The 19,696-nt window shown below is 34.7% G+C and overlaps 1 protein-coding gene across 4 annotated transcripts in view; it reads left to right on the top strand.

Moving 5' to 3' along the window:
- The window catches only part of epc1b (enhancer of polycomb homolog 1 b), a 37,841-nt gene that overhangs the window by 4,227 nt on the left and 13,918 nt on the right, over nt 1-19,696 (top strand). The gene's annotated exons all lie outside the window — the stretch shown is intronic.

The following is a 19,696-nucleotide window of genomic DNA, read 5'->3' as shown; positions in this document are numbered from 1 at the left end:
AGGGGGCGCCAGTATCTGCGGCTTTACAGATACAGCAATCACCAATTAACACCCAGCAAAACAATCTGTGCAGCATTCTGCCTCACATTTGAACGGTCCAAAATGGCAGTGTTTTATATTCTAAAGAGCCATAAGCTTCAATGAGAATAGTTGTCATGTCAGTTAAATCATTGGTATATTTCTTTTTAATTGGATATGTTTCTAATCAAGGTACTTTCTGAGAAACATTTATGTGGATCGTGAAATGCATTAGTGAATACATGACAGAGAAAGCTTATCTGGCCCTACCGGTCTGTTTAGGTGTATGCAATGATCTGTTTGACCGGTGCAGGGGTGCACGAGGCCTTGTTTTGTTTTCTCAACACAGGCAACTGGAGCTCTTGACAGCTGCCTTTCATCTGTTACATCCACCTCATGCACATCTGTCTTGTCTTTCAGCAGCTATTAATGTGGAAATATTTATATCAGATCCATTAAAGCTAAATTATTTCCCTCTGTGACATTTGTCTGTGTATGTTTGTTTATTTCTCATAATGCATAAAAATAAAGAAATGTTTTAAACTGTATTCTTTCCACATGTGTTTTTAAAACGTGTCTAAAATGAGAGAGATTCACATTTTCCGCACAGCTCTGATAATGTGTGCAGATGTGCTGGGGGAAATATGCATGTAGTAATCATGTCTGTCTAAAAGCGACGGTGTGAAAATGCTGGCTAACCTCAGCACTTTGGGGCAGGTGTCAAAAGTAATGCTCTCTCTGGTGTTTGTGTGCAAGACTGCAGAGTGAAGGTGCTGTTGTCCCACTCAAAGTGTTTAATGATATGCTAATAATGGGGTATCTGGGCTTCAGAGTGACCACTGGCTGTCAAAATAATGGGGTCGGTCAAATTAGAGCTTGATCTATGTGGATTTTTAATGCTGGATGTTACTTTCGTTATAGTGCACATCATTTTATATCTGTATGACAATCAGTGTTTTTTTTTTTCTTTCTTGGATATTATGTGTGCATAGACCAAATATAAAAGTGATTGGAGCGTTGTTGTTTTTGAGCACGTGTAATTGTTTGTGCCGGTCGGTGCGCCAGTGTTTTGGTTCGGTTTGCATCTGACAGATCCAGCTCTGCTGTGTCAGGGCTTTCCTTGGAGAGGCTAGGCATCCGTCACAATTGTCGATTAGTACAGTCTGTATCTATATTTTGGTGTTTTTTAGAAGTGGTACCTTATTTATTGTGCTGACAGTGTGCTTGTGCTGTTTGTCGGTTTGCATATTAAAGCATCTGTTCCTGTTTAAACTGCTACTTCTCACCTGACCCTTGCATTGTTTTGCATTTGCCCTGTTGCATTCTTCTTTTAATGTTGTGATGCTTTGAGATGTGCTGAATTTATTACAAATTTGATGTTTTTACAACTTTTACAGGTATATGGGTTTTAGGGCGATACTGAATGAATCACTGAATTTGTGTATGTATAGCTTTTCTGTCTCGCATTAATGCATCAATACTTGTATCTATTTAGCATTTATATGTGCAATATTCGGTCAATTTAAATAAATAACAATTATCCGCAATTCAGTCTAAATAAGCTCAAAATAGATAAAATGATGGTAATTATCCAGCAAAAATATTATAATGCATGACGATTGTGTATATAACATTTATCTTTTTTTAAATTAAAATAAGCATGTATATATTTTTTGTTTTGCAATGCATGATAACAAATATGAACCTGGACCACAGAACCAGTCCTTAGGGTCAATTTTTTAAAAAATTGAGATTTATACATCACCTGAATAAATAAGCTTTCCATTGATGTATGGTTTGTTAGGATGTAACAATATTTGGCTGAGATAGAACTCCAAATGAAGTTCTTAATGCATATTACCAATCAAAAATTGAGTTTTGATATATTTACAGTAGGAAATTTACAAAATATCTTCATGGAACATGGTCTTTACTTAATGTCCTTATGATTTTTGGCATGAAAGAAAAATGGATCATTTTTGACCCATACAAAATATTGTTGGCCGTTGCTACAAATATACCAGTGTTCATTAAGACGGGTTTGTGGTCCAGGTTCACACGAGTGTATTGTGAATTTAATGTCTGCCTAGCTGTTGTGTTATTAGGGCCCAAGCCAGTAAGGCGCAGGGCCCTATTGTTTTTCTAAGGATTATTATTTTTATTAGGGCCCAAGCCAGTAAGGCGCAGGGCCCTATTGTTCTTCTAAGGATTATTATTTTTTTTATTATTTTTTATTTCGACTATCCGGGTACTTTTGGGGGCCTTAACGTGCCCGAAAACTCTTGAAAATTGGCACGCACATTGGAACCTGCGGCCATTAGGACGCCACAGACGCTGGGACCCGGGCGTGGCACAGGGGCTCTACGGCGCCCCCTGGAAGATTGTCAGAAATCTTGATGTATAGCTCACACATACTTGCACGTATTCATATGAAACTCGGTACACATATAGAACTCATTGAGCCGAACAACTTTCACGCTGCATGTCTTAGGCTCCGCCCAACAGGAAGTCGGCTATTCAGGTCTGTTTAAAAAGCGCATGCTCTGGAATTTGATATACTCCTCTGAGGATTTCCATACGATTGCCACCAAACTCGGTGAACATGATCTCAAGACATTGGGGACGCTAAATTGCGAAGATATTTTTGATATGTCGAACGGTTTGCCCGTGGCGAGGCGATGAAGTTATGGCGAAAAATGAGACCCAGGAAATGCCTAATAACGTCCACATACATTGTATGATGTAGATCAAACTTCAGTGGTTTGTTCGTTGTATGATGCCGATCGGATAGATGTGACTATTATGACTGAAAGTTATAGCGCCACCAACTGGCTGCAGGAAGTGTGTCATTTTCAAAATGCTTTGAATTCAGCATCTTATTTTTACTCGATTTGCTTCAAACTTCACCAGAATAATGTCAAAACACGGCCGATGTAAAACTGTGAAGGGAATATTGATATCTAAAATTATGTTGCCATGGCAACGTGTCAAAGTTGAAAATTCGTTTCTGGTGATTTTGAGGCAGATAACATGTTTAGAATGTCATGAAACTCAACACACATATCAGTATTAATGATAGTTAGACACTGGAAAAAGCTCATAAACGGGCGTGGAAGAGGCACTCTATAGCGCCACCTTTTGTCAAAAATGGGGGGGTTAGTTTTAGCTACAGACACCAAACTCGGTACATAAATTGTTCTTATTAATCCGGACAACTTTCTAATTTACAGTCATTAGCTACGACCAACAGGAAGTCGGCTATATTTATTTTAAAGTGGGTTTTTTTTTAAAACAGGCTGTAAACAAATTCATACTCCTCCAAACAGAAACACGTAAATCACACCAAACATTTTTTCTCATGATGCCAAAATACTGAAGATGCTAAATTGCGGACGGATTTAGGATATCTTGAACGATGATTTAATGGCAATTTATTAAAGTTACTGTAAAAAATAGATTTTTTTTTTTTTTTTTTTTTTTTATCTTTTAAGAGCAGCTTCCAAACACTTCATAAAAAATTACATGCACATAACAATACAGTCTGAGGATATGTGATTAATTTCATGAATTTACAATACACTATGGAGAGCAGAAAATTAAAAAACTATCAGAGAGTTATTAAACTGCTGAGTGAGAGCTCCTGCCAGTCTGCCTCTGATTGAGGGGTGGGGGTGGGGTGGGCTGTCAGTGACTGTGTGGATTGAGGCAGTGGGTGAGAGAGAGAAAGAGAGAGAGAGGGTCTGTTTTTTAAAATCTTAAAAAAATGCTTATAAATCATTAAAGATTTTTATAACACTTTATAATAAGGTCTCATTTCTTAACATTAGGAAATGCATTAATTAACTGAACTAACAATGAAAAATATATTTTTACAGCATGTTAATTCTTCCATGATAGTATGAACTAACAAAGAACATTTTTTTTTAAAGCATTTATTAATCTTTTTAATGTTAGAAAAATAGTCATGTTCAAAAGATAAACTTTAAAATTTAATAATATATTAACACATTTTGGAATTAATATTGATCAATATTAAATGGTATATAATTATTAATGATTTTATATATATATATATATATATAATGATAGCTACAGACACCAAACTCGGTACATAAATTGTTCTTATTAATCCGGACAACTTTCTAATTTACAGTCATTAGCTACGACCAACAGGAAGTCGGCTATATTTATTTTAATGTGGGTTTTTTTTTTTTTAAACGCGCTGTAAACAAATTCATACTCCTCCAATCAGAAACACGGAAATCACACCAAATATTTTTTCTCACGATGCCAAAATACTGAAGATGCTAATTGCAGACAGATTTAGGATATCTTGAACTGCGTTTTAATGGCAATTTATTAAAGTTACAGTAAAAAAGAGAAAACTTTTTTTTTTTTTTTCTTTTAAGAGCAGCTTCCAAACACTTCATAAAAAATTACATACACAGAACAAGACAGTCTGAGGATATGTGATTAATTCATGAATTTACAATACACTATGCGGAGGAGAACATTTTAAAACTATCAGAGATCTCCTGTCTCTGTGCTTCTAATGTTTGCGGTGGGTGACTGGGTGGGTGAGTTCAGTGAGTGTGGAGGGGGAGAGAGAGAGAGAGGGGGTCTGTTTAAACATCTCAATAAAATCCTTAAAAAATGCTTATAGAGCATTAAAGGTTTTGATAACACTTTATAATTAAGTCTCATTTGTTAACAGTAGGGAAGGCATTAATTAACATGAACTAACAATGAAAAATATATTTTTTACAGCATGTTAATTCTTCATTGATAGTATGAACTTACAATGAACTAACAATGAACAAAATATTTGTAATATTAGAAAAATAGTCATGTTCAAAAGATAAAACATTAAAATGTAATAATATATTAACACATTTTGGAATTGATTTTGATCAACATTAAATGGTATATATTTATTAATGATGTAAATTAACAACAGTTAAATAATGTTGTTTTTTAACATTGGTTAATTCACAAATAACATTAAATATTAACAATATATTTTTTACTTTATTCATTTGTGTTAGAAAAAATTATTAATGTTAGTTAATGGAAAAATAAATCATTTAAAAATGCTTATAAATCATTAAAACCTTTGGTAACTATAATAATTTCTCATTTGTTAGCATTTGTAAATGCATTAACTAACATGAACTACCAATGAAAAATATATTTTCACAGAATTTAAAGTTTTATATGTTGTTCTGTGTGTGTGTGTGTTTCACAGAGTTGATGGTTTGGATTAACCCTTTAATTGCCGTATCCCTTAAAACCAAACTGCCAGAGGGTTACTGTGATGCGTGTGCTCGCTGGGCACCGTTTTATCGATGCCACCGGGGTGGCGTATGCTGACGGCTTGGGCCCGTCATCGCTGCTTGCAGCTATATTTAGGGCCCAAGCCAGTAAGGCGCAGGGCCCTATTGTTCTTCTAAGGATTATTATTTTTTTTATTATTTTTTATTTCGACTATCCGGGTACTTTTGGGGGCCTTAACGTGCCCGAAAACTCTTGAAAATTGGCACACACATTGGAACCTGCGGCCATTAGGACGCCGCTGAGGCTGGGACCCGGGCGTGGCACAGGGGCTCTACGGCGCCCCCTGCAAAATTGTCAGAAAGCTTGATGTATAGCTCACACATACTTGCACGTATTCATATGAAACTCGGTACACATATAGAACTCATTGAGCTGAACAACTTCCGCACAGCATGTTTTAGGCTCCGCCCAACAGGAAGTCGGCTATTCAGGGCTGTTTAAAAAGCGCATGCTCTGGAATTTGATATACTCCTCTGAGGATTTCCATACGATTGCCACCAAACTCGGTGAACATGATCTCAAGACATTGGGGACGCTAAATTGCGAAGATATTTTTGATATGTCGAACGGTTTGCCCGTGGCGAGGCGATGAAGTTATGGCGAAAAATGAGACACAGGAAATGCCTAATAACGTCCACATACATTGTATGATGTAGATCAAACTTCATTGATTTGTTCGTTGTGTGATGCCGATCGGATAGATGTGACTATTATGACTGAAAGTTATAGCGCCACCAACTGGCTGCAGGAAGTGTGTCGTTTTCAAAATGCTTTGAATTCAGCATCTTCTTTTTACTCGATTTGCTTCAAACTTCACCAGAATAATGTCAAAACACGGCCGATATAAAACTGTGAAGGGAATATTGATATCTAAAATTATGTTACCATGGCAACGTGTCAAAGTTGAAAATTCGTTTCTGGTGATTTTGAGGCAGATAACATGTTTAGAATGTCATGAAACTCAACACACATATGAGTATTAATGATAGTTAGACACTGGAAAAAGCTCATAAACGGGCGTGGAAGAGGCACTCTATAGCGCCACCTTTTGTCAAAAATGAGGGGGTTAGTTTTAGCTACAGACCCCAAACTCGGTACATAAATTGTTCTAATTAATCCGGACAACTTTCTAATTTACAGTCATTAGCTACGACCAACAGGAAGTCGGCTATATTTATTTTAATGTGGGTTTTTTTTAAAAACGGGCTGTAAACAAATTAATACTCCTCCAAGCAGAAACACGGAAATCACACCAAACATTTTTTATCATGATGCCAAAATACTGAAGATGCTAAATTGCGGACGGATTTAGGATATCTTGAACGATGATTTAATGGCAATTTATTAAAGTTACAGTAAAAAAGATCATTTTTTTTTTTTTTTTATCTTTTAAGAGCAGCTTCCAAACACTTCATAAAAAATTACATACACAGAACAATACAGTCTGAGGATATGTGATTAATTTCATGAATTTACAATACACTATGCAGAGGAGAAAATTTGAAAACTATCAGAGAGTTAGACTTAGACTGCTTCTGAGTGAGAGATCCCTGTCAGCCTGCAGCTGAGTGAGGGGTGGGGGTGGGGGTGGGGTGTGAGTGACTGTGTGAGTGACTGTGTGGATTGAGCCAGTGGGTGAGAGAGAGAAAGAGAGAGAGAGGGTCTGTTTTTTAAAATCTTTAAAAAATGCTTATAAATCATTAAAGATTTTGATAACACTTTATAATAAGGTCTCAATTCTTAACATTAGGAAATGCATTAATTAACGTGAACTAACAATGAAAAATATATTTTTTACAGCATGTTAATTCTTCATTGATAGTATGAACTTACAATGAACTAACAATGAACAAAATATTTTTAATATTAGAAAAATAGTCATGTTCAAAAGATAAAACTTTAAAATGTAATAATATATTAACACATTTTGGAATTGATTTTGATCAACATTAAATGGTATATATTTATTAATGATGTTAACTAACAACAGTTAAATAATGTTGTTTTTTAACATTGGTTAATTCACAAATAACATTAAATATTAACAATATATTTTTTACTTTATTCATTTGTGTTAGAAAAAATTATTCATGTTAGTTAATGGAAAAATAAATCATTAAAAAATGCTTATAAATCATTAAAACCTTTGGTAACTATAATAATTTCTCATTTGTTAGCATTAGTAAATGCATTAACTAACATCAACTACCAATGAAAAATATATTTTCACAGAATTTAAAGTTTTATATGTTGTTCTGTGTGTGTGTGTGTTTCACAGAGTTGATGGTTTGGATTAACCCTTTAATTGCCGTATCCCTTAAAATCAAACTGCCAGAGGGTTACTGTGATGCTTGTGCTCGCTGGGCACCGTTTTATCGATGCCACCGGGGTGGCGTATGCTGACGGCTTGGGCCCGTCATCGCTGCTCGCAGCTATATTTATTTATTTTTTTTTTTTTTTTTTTTTTTTTTTTTTTTTTTTTTTTATTTCAATCATCCGGGCACTTTTGGGGGCCTTAACGTGCCCGAAAACTCTCGAAAATTGGCACGCACGTTGGAACCTGCGGCCATTAGGACGCCGCTGAGGCTGGGACCCGGGCGTGGCACAGGGGCTCTACGGCGCCCCCTGGAAAATTGTCAGAAAGCTTGATGTATAGCTCACACATACTTGCACGTATTCATATGAAACTCGGTACACATATAGAACTCATTGAGCCGAACAACTTCCGCGCAGCATGTCATAGGCTCCGCCCAACAGGAAGTCGGCTATTCAGGGCTGTTTAAAAAGCGCATGCTCTGGAATTTGATATACTCCTCTGAGGATTTCCATACGATTGCCACCAAACTAGGTGAACATGATCTCAAGACATTGGGGACGCTAAATTGCGAAGATATTTTTGATATGTCGAACGGTTTGCCCGTGGCGAGGCGATGAAGTTATGGCGAAAAATGAGACCCAGGAAATGCCTAATAACGTCCACATACATTGTATGATGTATATCAAACTTCAGTGATTTGTTCGTTGTATGATGCCGATCGGATAGATGTGACTATTATGACTGAAAGTTATAGCGCCACCAACTGGCTGCAGGAAGTGTGTCGTTTTCAAAATGCTTTGAATTCAGCATCTTCTTTTACCTCGATTTGCTTCAAACTTCACCAGAATAATGTCAAAACACGGCCGATGTAAAACTGTGAAGGGAATATTGATATCTAAAATTATGTTGCCATGGCAACGTGTCAAAGTTGAAAATTCGTTTCTGGTGATTTTGAGGCAGATAACATGTTTAGAATGTCATGAAACTCAACACACATATCAGTATTAATGATAGTTAGACACTGGAAAAAGCTCATAAACGGGCGTGGAAGAGACACTCTATAGCGCCACCTTTTGTCAAAAATGAGGGGGTTAGTTTTAGCTACAGACACCAAACTCGGTACATAAATTGTTCTTATTAATCCGGACAATTTTCTAATTTACAGTCATTAGCTACGACCAACAGGAAGTCGGCTATATTTATTTTAATGTGGGTTTTTTTTAAAAACGGGCTGTAAACAAATTAATACTCCTCCAAGCAGAAACACGGAAATCACACCAAACATTTTTTATCATGATGCCAAAATACTGAAGATGCTAAATTGCGGACGGATTTAGGATATCTTGAACGATGATTTAATGGCAATTTATTAAAGTTACAGTAAAAAAGATAATTTTTTTTTTTTTTTATCTTTTAAGAGCAGCTTCCAAACACTTCATAAAAAATTACATACACAGAACAATACAGTCTGAGGATATGTGATTAATTTCATGAATTTACAATACACTATGCTTAGGAGAAAATTTAAAAACTATCAGAGAGCTCTTAGACTGCTTCTGAGTGAGAGATCCCTGTCAGCCTGCAGCTGAGTGAGGGGTGGGGTGGGGTGGGGTGTGAGTGACTGTGTGAGTGACTGTGTGGATTGAGGAGCTGGGTGAGAGAGAGAAAGAGAGAGAGGGTCTGTTTTTTAAAATCTTTAAAAAATGCTTATAAATCATTAAATAAGGTCTCAATTCTTAACATTAGGAAATGCATTAATTAACGTGAACTAACAATGAAAAATATATTTTTACATCATGTTAATTCTTCCATGATAGTATGAACTAACAAAGAACAATTTTTTTAAAGCATTTATTAATCTTTTTAATGTTAGAAAAATAGTCATGTTCAAAAGATAAACTTTCAAATGTAATAATATATTAACACATTTTGGAATTAATATTGATCAACATTAAATGGTATATAATTATTAATGTTTATATATATATAATGATAGCTACAGACACCAAACTCGGTACATAAATTGTTCTTATTAATCCGGACAACTTTCTAATTTACAGTCATTAGCTACGACCAACAGGAAGTCGGCTATATTTATTTTAATGTGGGTTTTTTTTTTAAACGGGCTGTAAACAAATTCATACTCCTCCAAACAGAAACACGGAAATCACACCAAACATTTTTTCTCATGATGCCAAAATACTGATGATGCTAAATTGCGGACGGATTTAGGATATCTTGAACGATGATTTAATGGAAATTTATTAAAGTTACAGTAAACAAGAAAAAACATTTTTTTTTTATCTTTTAAGAGCAGCTTCCAAACACTTCATAAAAAATTACATACACAGAACAATACAGTCTGAGGTTATGGGATTAATTTCATGAATTTACAATACACTATGCGGAGGAGAAAATTTAAAAACTATCAGAGCTGCTTTTGAGTGAGAGCTCCCTGCCAGCCTGCCTCTGAGTGAGAGCTCCCTGTCACTGCTGCTGAGTGAGGGGTGGGGGTGGGCTGTGAGTGACTGTGTGAGTGACTGTGTGGATTGAGTGTGGATTGAGGCAGTGGGTGAGAGAGAGAAAGAGAGAGAGGGTCTGTTTTTTAAAATCTTAAAAAAATGCTTATAAATCATTAAAGATTTTGATAACACTTTATAATAAGGTCTCATTTCTTAACATTAGGAAATGCATTAATTAACGTGAACTAACAATGAAAAATATATTTTTACAGCATGTTAATTCTTCCATGATAGTATGAAATAACAAAGAGCAATTTTTTTTAAAGCATTTATTAATCTTTTTAATGTTAGAAAAATAGTCATGTTCAAAAGATAAACTTTAAAATTTAATAATATATTAACACATTTTGGAATTAATATTGATCAACATTAAATGGTATATAATTATTAATTTGTATATATATATATATATATATATATATGATAGCTACAGACACCAAACTCGGTATATAAATTGTTCTTATTAATCCGGACAACTTTCTAATTTACAGTCATTAGCTACGACCAACAGGAAGTCGGCTATATTTATTTTAATGTGTGTTTTTTTTTTTTAAACGGGCTGTAAACAAATTCATACTCCTCCAATCAGAAACACGGAAATCACACCAAACATTTTTTGTCATGATGCCAAAATACTGATGATGCTAAATTGCGGACGGATTTAGGATATCTTGAACGATGATTTAATGGCAATTTATTAAAGTTACAGTAAAAAAGAACACTTTTTTTTTTTATCTTTTAAGAGCAGCTTCCAAACACTTCATAAAAAATTACATACACAGAACAAGACAGTCTGAGGATATGTGATTATTTCATGAATTTACAATACACTATGGCGAAAAGAAAATTTTCAAACTTATCAGAGTTCTCCTGTCTCTGTGCTTCTAATGTGTGCGGTGGGTGACTGGGTGGGTGACTGACTGTGTGAGTTTAGTGAGTGTGGAGGGGGAGGGGGAGAGAAAGAGAGAGAGAGAGAGGGTCTGTTTAAACTTCTCAATAAAATCCTTAAAAAATGCTTATAAAGCATTAAAGGTTTTGATAACACTTTATAATAAGGTCTCATTTCTTAACATTAGGAAATGCATTAATTAACGTGAACTAACAATGAAAAATATATTTTTACAGCATGTTAATTCTTCCAGGATAGTATGAACTAACAAAGAACAATTTTTTTTTAAAGCATTTATTAATCTTTTTAATGTTAGAAAAATAGTCATGTTCAAAAGATAAACTTTAAAATTTAATAATATATTAACACATTTTGGAATTAATATTGAACAACATTAAATGGTATATAATTATTAATGTTTATATATATATATATATAATGATAGCTACAGACACCAAACTCGGTACATAAATTGTTCTTATTAATCCGGACAACTTTCTAATTTACAGTCATTAGCTACGACCAACAGGAAGTCGGCTATATTTATTTTAATGTGGGTTTTTTTTAAACAGGCTGTAAACAAATTCATACTCCTTCAAGCAGAAACACAGAAATCACACCAAACATTTTTTCTCATGATGCCAAAATACTGAAGATGCTAAATTGTGGACGGATTTAGGATATCTTGAACGATGATTTAATGGCAATTTATTAAAGTTACAGAAAAAAGAGAACTTTTTTTTTTTTATCTTTTAAGAGCAGCTTCCAAACACTTCATAAAAAATTACATACACAGAACAATACAGTCTGAGGATATGTGATTAATTTCATGAATTTACAATACACTATGGAGAGGAGAAAATTTAAAACTTATCAGAGTTCTCCTGTCACTGCTTCTAATGTGTGCGGTGGGTGACTGGGTGAGTGACTGACTGTGTGAGTTCAGTGAGTGTGGAGGGGGAGAGAGAGAGAGAGAGAGGGTCTGTTTAAACTTCTCAATAAAATCCTTAAAAAATGCTTATAAAGCATTAAAGGTTTTGATAACACTTTATAATTAAGTCTCATTTGTTAACAGTAGGGAATGCATTAATTAACATGAACTAACAATGAAAAATATATTTTTTATAGCATGTTAATTCTTCATTGATAGTATGAACTTACAACGAACTAACAATGAACAAAATATTTTTAATATTAGAAAAATAGTCATGTTCAAAAGATAAAACTTTAAAATGTAATAATATATTAACACATTTTGGAATTGATTTTGATCAACATTAAATGGTATATATTTATTAATGATGTAAATTAACAACAGTTAAATAATGTTGTTTTTTAACATTGGTTAATTCACAAATAACATTAAATATTAACAATATATTTTTTACTTTATTCATTTGTGTTAGAAAAAAATATTCATGTTAGTTAATGGAAAAATAAATCATTAAAACCTTTGGTAACTATAATAATTTCTCATTTGTTAGCATTAGTAAATGCATTAACTAACATCAACTACCAATGAAAAATATATTTTCACAGAATTTAAAGTTTTATATGTTGTTCTGTGTGTGTGTGTGTTTCACAGAGTTGATGGTTTGGATTAACCCTTTAATTGCCGTATCCCTTAAAACCAAACTGCCAGAGGGTTACTGTAATGCTTGTGCTCGCTGGGCACCGTTTTATCGATGCCACCGGGGTGGCGTATGCTGACGGCTTGGGCCCGTCATCGCTGCTCGCAGCTATATTTAGGGCCCAAGCCAGTAAGGCGCAGGGCCCTATTGTTCTTCTAAGGATTATTATTTTTTTTATTATTTTTTATTTCGACTATCCGGGTACTTTTGGGGGCCTTAACGTGCCCGAAAACTCTTGAAAATTGGCACACACATTGGAACCTGCGGCCATTAGGACGCCGCTGAGGCTGGGACCCGGGCGTGGCACAGGGGCTCTACGGCGCCCCCTGCAAAATTGTCAGAAAGCTTGATGTATAGCTCACACATACTTGCACGTATTCATATGAAACTCGGTACACATATAGAACTCATTGAGCTGAACAACTTCCGCACAGCATGTTTTAGGCTCCGCCCAACAGGAAGTCGGCTATTCAGGGCTGTTTAAAAAGCGCATGCTCTGGAATTTGATATACTCCTCTGAGGATTTCCATACGATTGCCACCAAACTCGGTGAACATGATCTCAAGACATTGGGGACGCTAAATTGCGAAGATATTTTTGATATGTCGAACGGTTTGCCCGTGGCGAGGCGATGAAGTTATGGCGAAAAATGAGACACAGGAAATGCCTAATAACGTCCACATACATTGTATGATGTAGATCAAACTTCATTGATTTGTTCGTTGTGTGATGCCGATCGGATAGATGTGACTATTATGACTGAAAGTTATAGCGCCACCAACTGGCTGCAGGAAGTGTGTCGTTTTCAAAATGCTTTGAATTCAGCATCTTCTTTTTACTCGATTTGCTTCAAACTTCACCAGAATAATGTCAAAACACGGCCGATATAAAACTGTGAAGGGAATATTGATATCTAAAATTATGTTACCATGGCAACGTGTCAAAGTTGAAAATTCGTTTCTGGTGATTTTGAGGCAGATAACATGTTTAGAATGTCATGAAACTCAACACACATAGCAGTATTAATGATAGTTAGACACTGGAAAAAGCTCATAAACGGGCGTGGAAGAGACACTCTATAGCGCCACCTTTTGTCAAAAATGGGGGGGTTAGTTTTAGCTACAGACACCAAACTCGGTACATAAATTGTTCTTATTAATCCGGACAACTTTCTAATTTACAGTCATTAGCTACGACCAACAGGAAGTCGGCATTATTTATTTTAATGTGGGTTTTTTTAAAAAACGGGCTGTAAACAAATTAATACTCCTCCAAGCAAAAACAAGGAAATCACACCAAACATTTTTTATCATGATGCCAAAATACTGAAGATGCTAAATTGCGGACGGATTTAGGATATCTTGAACGATGATTTAATGGCAATTTATTAAAGTTACAGTAAAAAAGAGATTTTTTTTTTTTTTTTATCTTTTAAGAGCAGCTTTCAAACACTTCATAAAAAATTACATACACAGAACAATACAGTCTGAGGATATGTGATTAATTTCATGAATTTACAATACACTATGCTTAGGAGAAAATTTAAAAACTATCAGAGAGTTGATATACTGCTTCTGAGTGAGAGATCCCTGTCAGCCTGCAGCTGAGTGAGAGGTCCTGTCAGCCTGCAGCTGAGTGAGGGGTGGGGGTGGGGTGGGCTGTCAGTGACTGTGTGAGTGACTGTGTGGATTGAGGAGCTGGGTGAGAGAGAGAAAGAGAGAGAGAGGGTCTGTTTTTTAAAATCTGTAAAAAATGCTTATAAATCATTAAAGATTTTGATAACACTTTATAATAAGGTCTCAATTCTTAACATTAGGAAATGCATTAATTAACGTGAACTAACAATGAAAAATATATTTTTACAGCATGTTAATTCTTCCATGATAGTATGAACTAACAAAGAACAGTTTTTTTTAAAGCATTTATTAATCTTTTTAATGTTAGAAAAATAGTCATGTTCAAAAGATAAACTTTAAAATTTAATAATATATTAACACATTTTGGAATTAATATTGATCAACATTAAATGGTATATAATTATTAATGATTATATATATATATATATAATGATAGCTACAGACACCAAACTCGGTACATAAATTGTTCTTATTAATCCGGATAACTTTCTAATTTACAGACATTAGCTACGACCAACAGGAAGTCGGCTATATTTATTTTAATGTGGGTTTTTTTTAAAAACAGGCTGTAAACAAATTAATACTCCTTCAAGCAGAAACACAGAAATCACACCAAACATTTTTTCTCATGATGCCAAAATACTGAAGATGCTAAATTGCGGACGGATTTAGGATATCTTGAACGGTGTTTTAATGGCAACTTATTAAAGTTACAGAAAAAAGAGAAAACTTTTTTTTTTATCTTTTAAGAGCAGCTTCCAAACACTTCATAAAAAATTACATACACAGAACAATACAGTCTGACGATATGTGATTAATTTCATGAATTTACAATACACTATGGAGAGGAGAAAATTTAAAAACTATCAGAGATCTCCTGTCACTGCGCTCCTAATGTGTGCGGTGGGTGACTGGGTGGGTGACTGACTGTGTGAGTTCAGTGAGTGTGGAGGGGGAGAGAGAGAGAGAGAGAGAGTGAGAGAGAGAGAGAGAGGGTCTGTTTAAACTTCTCAATAAAATCCTTAAAAAATGCTTATAAAGCATTAAAGGTTTTGATAACACTTTATAATTAAGTCTCATTTGTTAACAGTAGGGAATGCATTAATTAACATGAACTAACAATGAAAAATATATTTTTTACAGCATGTTAATTCTTCATTGATAGTATGAACTTACAATGAGCTAACAATGAACAAAATATTTTTAATATTAGAAAAATAGTCATGTTCAAAAGAGAAACTTTAAAATTTAATAATATATTAACACATTTTGGAATTGATTTTGATAAACATTAAATGGTATATATTTATTAATGATGTAAATTAACAACAGTTAAATAATGTTGTTTTTTTAACATTGGTTAATTCACAAATAACATTAAATATTAACAATATATTTTTTACTTTATTCATTTGTGTTAGTAAATTATTCATGTTAGTTAATGGAAAAATAAATCATTAAAAAATGCTTATAAATCATTAAAACCTTTGGTAACTATAATAATTTCTCATTTGTTAGCATTAGTAAATGCATTAACTAACATCAACTACCAATGAAAAATATATTTTCACAGAATTTAAAGTTTTATATGTTGTTTTGTGTGTGTGTGTGTTTCACAGAGTTGATGGTTTGGACTAACCCTTTAATTGCCGTATCACTTAAAACCAAACTGCCAGAGGGTTACTGTGATGCGTGTGCTCGCTGGGCACCGTTTTATCGATGCCACCGGGGTGGCGTATGCTGACGGCTTGGGCCCGTCATCGCTGCTTGCAGCTATATTTAGGGCCCAAGCCAGTAAGGCGCAGGGCCCTATTGTTCCCCTAAGGATTATTAGGGCCCAAGCCAGTAAGGCGCAGGGCCCTATTGTTCTTCTAAGGATTATTATTTTTAGGGCCCAAGCCAGTAAGGCGCAGGGCCCTATTGTTCTTCTAAGGATTATTATTTTTTTTTTTTTTTTTATTATTTTTTATTTCGACTATCCGGGTACTTTTGGGGGCCTTAACGTGCCCGAAAACTCTTGAAAATTGGCACGCACGTTGGAACCTGCGGCCATTAGGACGCCGCTGAGGCTGGGACCCGGGCGTGGCACAGGGGCTCTACGGCGCCCCCTGGAAAATTGTCAGAAAGCTTGATGTATAGCTCACACATACTTGCACGTATTCATATGAAACTCGGTACACATATAGAACTCATTGAGCCGAACAACTTCCGCACAGCATTTCATAGGCTCCGCCCAACAGGAAGTCGGCTATTCAGGGCTGTTTAAAAAGCGCATGCTCTGGAATTTGATATACTCCTCTGAGGATTTCCATACGATTGCCACCAAACTCGGTGAACATGATCTCAAGACATTGGGGAAGCTAAATTGCGAAGATATTTTTGATATGTCGAACGGTGTGCCCGTGGCGAGGCGATGAAGTTATGGCGAAAAATGAGACCCAGGAAATGCCTAATAACGTCCACATACATTGTATGATGCAGATCAAACTTCAGTGATTTGTTCGTTGTATGATGCCGATCGGATAGATGTGACTATTATGACTGAAAGTTATAGCGCCACCAACTGGCTGCAGGAAGTGTGTCGTTTTCAAAATGCTTTGAATTCAGCATCTTCTTTTTACTCGATTTGCTTCAAACTTCACCAGAATAATGTCAAAACACCGCCGATGTAAAACTGTGAAGGGAATATTGATATCTAAAATTATGTTGCCATGGCAACGTGTCAAAGTTGAAAATTCGTTTCTGGTGATTTTGAGGCAGATAACATGTTTAGAATGTCATGAAACTCAACACACATATCCATTTTAATGATAGTTAGACACTGGAAAAAGCTCATAAACGGGCGTGGAAGAGGCACTCTATAGCGCCACCTTTTGTCAAAAATGGGGGGGTTAGTTTTAGCTACAGACACCAAACTCGGTACATAAATTGCTCTTATTAATCCGGACAACTTTCTAATTTACAGTCATTAGCTACGACCAACAGGAAGTCGGCTATATTTATTTTAATGAGGGTTTTTTTAAAAAACAGGCTGTAAACAAATTCATACTCCTCCAAACAGAAACACGGAAATCACACCAAACATTTTTTCTCATGATGCCAAAATACTGAAGATGCTAAATTGCGGACGGATTTAGGATATCTTGAACGATGATTTAATGACAATTTATTAAAGTTACAGTAAAAAAGAGAATTCTTTTTTTTTTTTTCCTTTAAGAGCAGCTTCCAAACACTTCATAAAAAATTACATACACAGAACAATACAGTCTGACGATATGTGATTAATTTCATGAATTTACAATACACTATGCAGAGGAGAAAATTTTAAAACTATCAGAGCTGCTTCTGAGTGAGAGCTCCCTGTCACTGCAGCTGAGTGAGGGGTGGGGGTGGGGGTGGGCTGTCAGTGACTGTGTGAGTGACTGTGTGGATTGAGCCAGTGGGTGAGAGAGAGAAAGAGAGAGAGAGGGTCTGTTTTTTAAAATCTTAAAAAAATGCTTATAAATCATTAAAGATTTTGATAACACTTTATAATAAGGTCTCATTTCTTAACATTAGGAAATGCATTATTTAACATGAACTAACAATGAAAAATATATTTTTACAGCATGTTAATTCTTCCATGATAGTATGAACTAACAAAGAACATTTTTTTTAAAAGCATTTATTAATATTTTTAATGTTAGAAAAACAGTCATGTTCAAAAGATAAACTTTAAAATTTAATAATATATTAACACATTTTGGAATTAATATTGATCAACATTAAATGGTATATAATTATTAATGATTATATATATATATATATAATGATAGCTACAGACACCAAACTCGATACATAAATTGTTCTTATTAATCCGGACAACTTTCTAATTTACAGTCATTAGCTACGACCAACAGGAAATCGGCTATTTTATGTTTTTTTTTTTTTTTTAAACGGGCTGTAAACAAATTCATGCTCCTCCAAGCAGAAACCAAAAATTCACACCAAACATTTTTTCTCATGATTCCAAGATACTGAAGATGCTACTTTGCGGACCGATTTAGGATATCTTGAACGGTGATTTAATGGCAATTTATTAAAATTACAGTAAAAAAGATCACTTTTTTTTTTTTATCTTTTAAGAGCAGCTTCCAAACACTTCATAAAAAATTACATACACAGAACAAGACAGTCTGAGGATATGTGATTAATTCATGAATTTACAAGACACTATGGCGAGAGGAAAATTTTTTAACTTATCAGAGATATCCTGTCACTGTGCTTCTAATGTGTGCGGTGGGTGACTGACTGTGTGAGTTCAGTGAGTGTGGAGGGGGAGAGAGAGAGAGAGAGGCTCTGTTTAAACTTCTCAATAAAATCCTTAAAAAATGCTTATAAAGCATTAAAGGTTTTGATAACACTTTATAATTAAGTCTCATTTGTTAACAGTAGGGAATGCATTAATTAACATGAACTAACAATGAAAAATATATTTTTTACAGCATGTTAATTCTTCATTGATAGTATGAACTTACAATGAACTAACAATGAACAAAATATTTTTAATGTTAGAAAAATAGTCATGTTCAAAAGATAAAACTTTAAAATGTAATAATATATTAACACATTTTGGAATTGATTTTGATCAACATTAAATGGTATATATTTATTAATGATGTAAATTAACAACAGTTAAATAATGTTGTTTTTTAACATTGGTTAATTCACAAATAACATTAAATATTAACAATATATTTTTTACTTTATTCATTTGTGTTAGAAAAAATTATTCATTTTAGTTAATGGAAAAATAAATCATTAAAAAATGCTTATAAATCATTAAAACATTTGGTAACTATAATAATTTCTCATTTGTTAGCATTAGTAAATGCATTAACTAACATCAACTACCAATGAAAAATATATTTTGACAGAATTTAAAGTTTTATATGTTGTTCTGTGTGTGTGTGTTTCACAGAGTTGATGATTTGGATTAACCCTTTAATTGCCGTATCCCTTAAAACCAAACTGCCAGAGGGTTACTGTGATGCTTGTGCTCGCTGGGCACCGTTTTATCGATGCCACCGGGGTGGCGTATGCTGACGGCTTGGGCCCGTCATCGCTGCTTGCAGCTATATTTAGGGCCCAAGCCAGTAAGGCGCAGGGCCCTATTGTTCTTCTAAGGATTATTATTATTTTTTTTTTTTTTTTTTTTTTTTTTATTTTTTATTTCAATCATCCGGGCACTTTTGGGGGCCTTAACGTGCCCGAAAACTCTCGAAAATTGGCACGCACATTGGAACCTGCGGCCATTAGGACGCCGCTGAGGCTGGGACCCGGGCGTGGCACAGGGGCTCTACGGCGCC

Source organism: Barbus barbus, assembly GCF_936440315.1.
Source record: "Barbus barbus genome assembly, chromosome: 26".
Classification (NCBI taxonomy): Eukaryota; Metazoa; Chordata; class Actinopteri; order Cypriniformes; family Cyprinidae; genus Barbus; species Barbus barbus.
This window is presented reverse-complemented; position numbering and strand designations above follow the sequence as displayed.